This window comes from Oculina patagonica, chromosome 2 (assembly GCF_052425735.1).
Source record: "Oculina patagonica isolate OP01 chromosome 2, crgOcupat, whole genome shotgun sequence".
Taxonomy (NCBI): Eukaryota; Metazoa; Cnidaria; class Anthozoa; order Scleractinia; family Oculinidae; genus Oculina; species Oculina patagonica.
The window spans coordinates 45,823,576-45,830,413 of record NC_135759.1 but is presented as its reverse complement, the minus strand read 5'-3'; the positions used below and the strand labels follow the sequence as shown (position 1 = coordinate 45,830,413).

Genomic DNA, 6,838 nt, shown 5'->3' with positions numbered 1-6,838 from the left:
ATTATGAAAAAACTAAACTTTATTCCGTTTGAAAAGTTTTTCAAATCTGTAAGCTTTAACCATATCGTTCAACCACCATTCATGGATTTTACATGGCGTCGTCCAACTGTTCAACATCGGACAAACTCTGACAGATTTCGATAATTTCTCGAACCATTCACTGTCTACTTTAAACTTGTTTAGCCCAGTTAAATGTTTCGAAAGGTAACTGGCACTTGGCAGATTGTTTCTCACTGTAAATCTATAAATAAGCTGAACTTTTTCGTTTTGTTGTGACCCGCGAGTTTTGAAAAACTTTGCCGACAACGCTGATTTAGACTATATGAACTCTGATCAGGCGCGCAAGTCATGCTATGCTAATGGTTACTGTGTAGGAGATGATGATGAAGGAGATACGCGTATTGAACCAATCATCGGTGCGCCAATGCTAGGTACGTAGAAAACGCATTTTTCACTTTTGCTAGTGCATTGCTTATTGATAAAATATTCTCTTGAAACACTGGAGCAAAATGGGTAACCCTAGGTCTCAATCGTCCGCCATCAAATGAAAGAGCATTAAAGAAAAGGGATGCAAAGTAGAACGCATACACGATTATATAAGGCATTTAATATCTCATTTAACCTGCGATCAGGCGTTTTTTTTTCTCGCGGCGGAGGGGTCAACGGAAAAATGAACGCCTGATACAATTACTTGTCGATTCGTCTGTAAAAAGTCCAGAATCTGGACTTTTTTCTGATTGGCCAGAAAACAAAAGGCAACATTAGAACTCTATTCTGATTGGCTAATTGAGTTCAAGTCTAATTTCTGGTCCAGAAATATCGCGCGTAGATGATTGTTATCATGGCGGGTGTTGAGCGGAATGAAGTAGAAAGCGAGTTCTTCTAGCTTTTAGAAAATTTCTCAAGAGTTTTGTTCACAAAACATTTAAAGACGAACAAAGGGAGTGTATTCGACGAATAGTTTGTGAAAGAAAAGATGTTTTGGCGGTGCTTCCGACGGGATTCGGCAAGAGCGTGATCTATCATCAATGGTGTCGAAGAGTAGTACATCACACCACAAAGACGCCAGACGATCGTGCCAATGACGAAAACTACGACCTTGAAATGTCTGACCTGAGCCTTACACAAAATCAGCCTTTGCAGAAAACAAATTTTAAAAACCATCCGATCAGCTCGTTCAAAAAGGGTAATTCAAACACATGTTTGTAAGAGTAAAAATATAATCTGAAGGCGCTAATCACGCTCATCTGATGGCATCGCCGACATTCTCGACGACGTTGACAGATATTTTAATTAGGAGGCGGCAGATCGACGACTTGACAAGTAATTGTATCAGGCTTTCCTTTTTTTCCCTTCCCTCCGCCGCGAAAAAAAGAAAGCCTGATCGCAGGTTATATCTCATTGTGCTGGTGTATGGTAATATAATTATGATAATGAATATAAAACAAAGGAAAATACCAAATTGTTCTAAGGGTAAAATTGAATCACAATGTAAGCACCAGAAGTTCGAACTATTTTGTTTTCGCAGAACGTCCCTGCACTTATTACAAAAAGATTGTGGTAGTCTAAACCACATATCACTAAAATATTACATTTTATTTCCTTTCCTTGTTTCTAGAAGATGGAAACGCGACAACTGCAAAGATGGTAGACTTGGATTGTGAAGCTCAAATCTTTCCCGAAATTTGGGGCTGGAGAATTCAAATTGGAAATTTATTTTCTGCAGATTACACGCCGGCCCCGTTACAGTACATATGGACGAAAATGATTACCAATCGGCGAGGAGGAGATCCTACTTATGGTGCGGCTTTTCAATCGGTGTTGTCAAACATAACATGGATAGACAATGGAAAGGACTCGCCCTACATCAAGCAACTGCAACTCGCAATGAACAATACCAACATTGACAGCGTGAGACTCTCCATACGTTTTAATTTAGATATGTTCGAGAACAACACAAAGGAAAGCACGTTTACCACGGGACGTGTGACAGGTACATTGATTGTTTTACTGCATTCACACTTCGAATACGTATCCTTCTATACGTTTACTAACAGTTCACATTTAACATATCAAAATTAAGAAAGTGATTAACAATGCAATATAATTTTCGGAAGTTTCTTTCAGTTGTTTGTTTTCTATTTCGTATCACACAGGTACAATTGGTTTGTTAGTTGGGAAGTCCCCGCCGTTCTTTACTCACGGCCGCATGATGAAGGCAATGTCGAGTCATCTTCAGGATGCACCTTTTTACGTCGATCAAACGAAAAGAAAAGTGTTTGCAGACTTTGGCAACAGTTTACCAATAACTGAAACTGGAAGTTTCGACACGAGAGTCCTGGGTGATCTTTATGTTGCCGTGCCTTTTAACACAAATCCGTCGCTCACATGCGCTGATGATATCCTGTGGCTTGGTCTGATTCATAACAAGTTCCCCAACTGGTATCAGAATACTGCTGGAGTCCAGGCCTTCCCAGCACTTGGATCGTTGTCACTTGATGTGCTTAGAAAACTTAGCCAGCATCCACTGGTTGTTGCCGAGGTACGCTAGCAGTATTAAAGTGTTTTGATATTTATGCCATGATCGAAATATGTTGTACTCTAAGGCAACTCTGTACTCTTGCTTTTCTTTGCATCCAAAAACAAAAAACAAATTCACAAAATTCCATGCATGCCAAAAAAAGAGGCTAAAATATCTCCCCCCCCCAAAAAAAAAAAAAATAAATAAATAAATAAATAAAAATAAATGGGCGAAAAAACCGTGCGTGGCTGCGATTATGTTTTAGAAGCCACATCCAATTTATTATGATAAACTGTTGCAGTGTTGTTTTACGATAAAGACGCTTTATTCCTGGAACCGTCAAACCACGGGACTGAAACGTAATCTTTGGTAAAAAATTATGATTAATTTATGGAAAAATTAAAAAAATGTGACTTGACGCCTTCTAGCTAAGCTTTATTCTTTAAATTTGATGAGCACCATCTCCTTAGTATCAATCAATCTGTCCAACGAAGAGTCTGCCACAACAACAATCCTGGTAGCCGGCACGTAGCTATAATGATTGTAGGTTCCATTTTGTTTCCACTGCGATTTTGTTGTCTTGTTCGTGAAAAACTTAAGAGAATGAAAAACAGTTTAAAATTTGACAAAGCGAAGTAACGTTTCAGTGCTTTCCCTCCGCCAAAGGTAACACTGAAGGCCACAACACCTTGGTTTCGCATGCAATCAACGAACTCTTCTTATTCTATCATCAAATCAATCAATAAATCAATCCATCAATCAAGCAATCAATCAAATAATTTATTAACTAATTAATTGGTTTCTTAATTCATTCATCATTCATCCATACATGCTGCCATTTTAAAACCAACCATGCAGTGTTTTACTTGTCGGATGACGCAATACAACAGTGTCTTCACAAGCTAACACCCGGAAGCTAACAGCTCTGTAACAATTTAGACTCTGTAAATCGGCTCCATAAAGTAACATAGATTTTAGTTTTAGGTATGGTGAAAAGGGTGCTGACGTTTTTGTTAATTTCTTATAACCATTCCAACTTTTAGGTTACTGGTACTTTGCCAGTTTTAAGATGCAAGAAAATAGTAATGGCAGAGGATCGAGATTGAAATTGATGTTCATCCATACAACACATGGACTTTTCGAAAGAATCCAGATGAACAAGCCAATGTTGAGCTAATTGCAACGAAGTTTGGAAAGCCTCTTCCTGGAGCACGTGTTAAACTTGATCCTTGCAACTGTCAGAACATCAGTTTTCACGATGGACCAAAGATTGGCCAACCTCCTTTGCCTGATGTGCCTTCCCATTCGGTGACGGATGACAACGGAATCGCAACGTTTGACATAGAAATAAAAGATCCTAAAAATAACCGGACCTTTCTCGATGGACAGATTTATCCTTTTATATATTCGGTGGAAGGTCAACAAAAGAATTGTAAGGAAATGTGCGAAAGCGCTGCTTTCAAGCTACTTAACTCGTTAATTGTCATTCTAGCGTGGGACCATTACATTATTAAAGGCACTGAACCAACATGGCTGGATGATGTCTACCCAATCTTTAAGCAGTACGCAAACTTGTATCCAGTAATGACTGATAATTTCGTCGATTTAGAAAACTATTATGACGTACTAAACTACCGAAAGGCCATCAAAATGAGTCTCGAGTTGCCTATGTCGCATCCAAATCATATGCCTGTTACACGTGATCTTTCAATGTCCAAGCGTAAAGTTATCGTGGAATGGCTTTCGAAAGAAAAGCCCCTGTTTGGTGAGCCACAACATTTTTACTCTGTGGAGAACCTGCGGAAGGACCTACAGATTGCTCTTGAACTGGAACATTCAACCATTCCTCCATACCTGACTGCTTTTTTACATTCCTTTTACATTCCTAAGCAAACTGGCTTGTGAAATCCAAGATGGCGAAACATGTCGAAAATCTATGCACGAAGTTATCGCAGAGAATCGCCGTGTTACGAAAAATAAGACGTTCTCTGCCTCTTGATCAAAGGAAACTCTATTATAATGCTATGATCAAGCAGACAATGCTATATGCATCAACCGTGTGGAAATCATGCTCTGCTGAGAATTTACAAAGAGTATTTAAGCTTCAGAAACGCGCAGCACGTGTAATACTAAATGCGGATACTAAAGCGAATAGCGTACAATTGTTTAGAGAATTGGATTGGGTTCCATTTTATCATGAGGCAAATGTAAATAGGTTATCAATGGTATACAAACGACTGTCTGGGGACTGTCCACATTATTTGTCACAGATGCTGATAAGAAACGCCGACATCAATAAAAGATCGAGCAGACATGGACTACTAAACCTTGTCTGCCCCCGATTCAAACGGGAGTCAGAAGGCGGAAGGTCTTTCACAGTATCGACTACACGCCTCTGGAATACTATACCCAGCATCATAAGGAACAAGCCTAGTTTAATAAGTTTTAAGAAGGCTACGTTTGAATTTTTTAAAGATACATACAAACATTTGGATCATTTTACTTTTTAGTTAATTCTTTTATATCAATTTCGTCATTGTAGAGTAATTTTTACCTAGTTTTTATATTATAGTGTATTTTTAACTAAATTTTGTAATTTTAGATTGTTAGATTTTTAGCATTGTTTTTAGTTCTTGATTGTATTTTATATTAGAGGGCCACTGGTTTGTCAGTTTTTTACTGTTATGTGTTTACCCTCTATAAATAAAGTTGATTATTATTATTATTATGGCGGATCCAAGATGTCATATGACGTCACAGCTAACAAAAAATTACGTCATCTTGTAAAGTAAGCTGCGGGCTATTTATACAGTGCAAAATAATGTTGCTGTTGCCTAATGGAGCGAAAACGCCAGGGGGTTCCATCCACCCCCCCCCCCCCTCTTGTACGACGGTGGAGATATGGATTTGCTTGTAGGCTTATTTCAAATCATGTATCAGTAAGGGCACATAAAAATGTTTACGATGACTTTTTAATATTTTAGTGTTGTTTGGTTAATCATTTCAACAAAAAGCAACGATAATAAGTAAACGTTGTAGATAATTACCTTTACGAGGGTAAAGTTGGCTTGCTTCCTTGTTCATAAATTGTCATGATATACCTTCTGGGGAAGTGAAAGGGAGGTTAAGGATGTGGTATGAAAAATGAAGCTTTTACGGTAGTAGCGATAGTGCAGGATGGTAGTGTTATCAAACTTTTTTTGAGAGAAAAGCTTTTTCATGGTCTAAAGAGATGTTTCCGCAATAAATAGTCTAGTCTTTTTATTTCATTTGGTAGTCAGACAATCTATGCATGTTTTCTTTGTGATCTTTTTTGCCCGTTAATTTTGTTTTTACTTTTACAAACAGTTTGATACTAATTATAAAGACTGGTCAGTACACGGACATACCTTGAAGGTCTACGACTACTTTACAGCAGTGGAAGCTATCCAAGATATAGTTGAGCAGGGTGAAGGTAGCTCTCCCTGTAATCCAGTTTTCTGGAATAAAGAAAAAAGGGAGGATTTGTCACATTACTTCTTGTTTTATTCAATTGCCGAGAAGCACGAGATTCAAGTGGTCGAGACAGGATCACCTCCAGACGAAAATGATGCTGATGACGATAGTGTAGTGGATTACACTAAGGTATGCTGTACGAATCTTTTTACATGAGTTTTCGGTGTTTCTTTCCGTGCCTTTGATAAGTTAAATAATAATATAATAATAATAATAATAATAATAATAATAATAATAATAATAATAATAATAATAAGGAAAGGAAACTTTGCTATGGGCTACAAAGTGTGAAAAACAAAGGGCAAAGAACTGTCAGTGGTGTTCTTGATTCGTCTGTGCAAGATCTTGGTACGAGTTCTGATTAGTATTGATACCATTTTTGGCTAGGGTCATTGGCAAAAATCGACTCTGTAATGACCTATTCGTTATCTGATTACTTGTCTTAAGAATGAGTTTTAAGAAAGTCATATTCAGCGGCATCCGTCTTATCATCGTTCTAGAAGATTGGATGAAAAGAGAGGTTGCTGCAGTAAATTGATTTTTTCTACGTAATATTATATGGAGCAGTTTTGCTTAGAACAAATTTGTGATGGACCCGTTTGTATTTTATCCAGTTCGGTGACAAAACTTAAAAAACTCTGATCTGATTATTACTTATCAAGTTCATTACAGTTAACTATCCGCGCCTTAGCGAATATGGAAAGCTGCAGTTTCGAATACTAGTCCTTCGTCGGAGCAAATTTTACTCTGACAAAAATTAAATAACTTATGTATATTGTAACGCCCATTGACAACAATGGGGACCCGAATGTCGGACCAAAT

The 6,838-nt window shown here is 37.8% G+C and overlaps 1 pseudogene across 1 annotated transcript; it reads left to right on the top strand.

Moving 5' to 3' along the window:
• Positions 1-322: 322 nt before the first annotated feature.
• Positions 323-4,426, top strand: LOC144642414 (uncharacterized; annotated as a pseudogene). Its single transcript, XR_013568726.1, has 4 exons — positions 323-431; positions 1,619-1,993; positions 2,157-2,542; positions 3,565-4,426. The product of XR_013568726.1 is annotated as an uncharacterized LOC144642414 (transcript).
• The last annotated feature ends 2,412 nt before the right edge of the window (positions 4,427-6,838 follow it).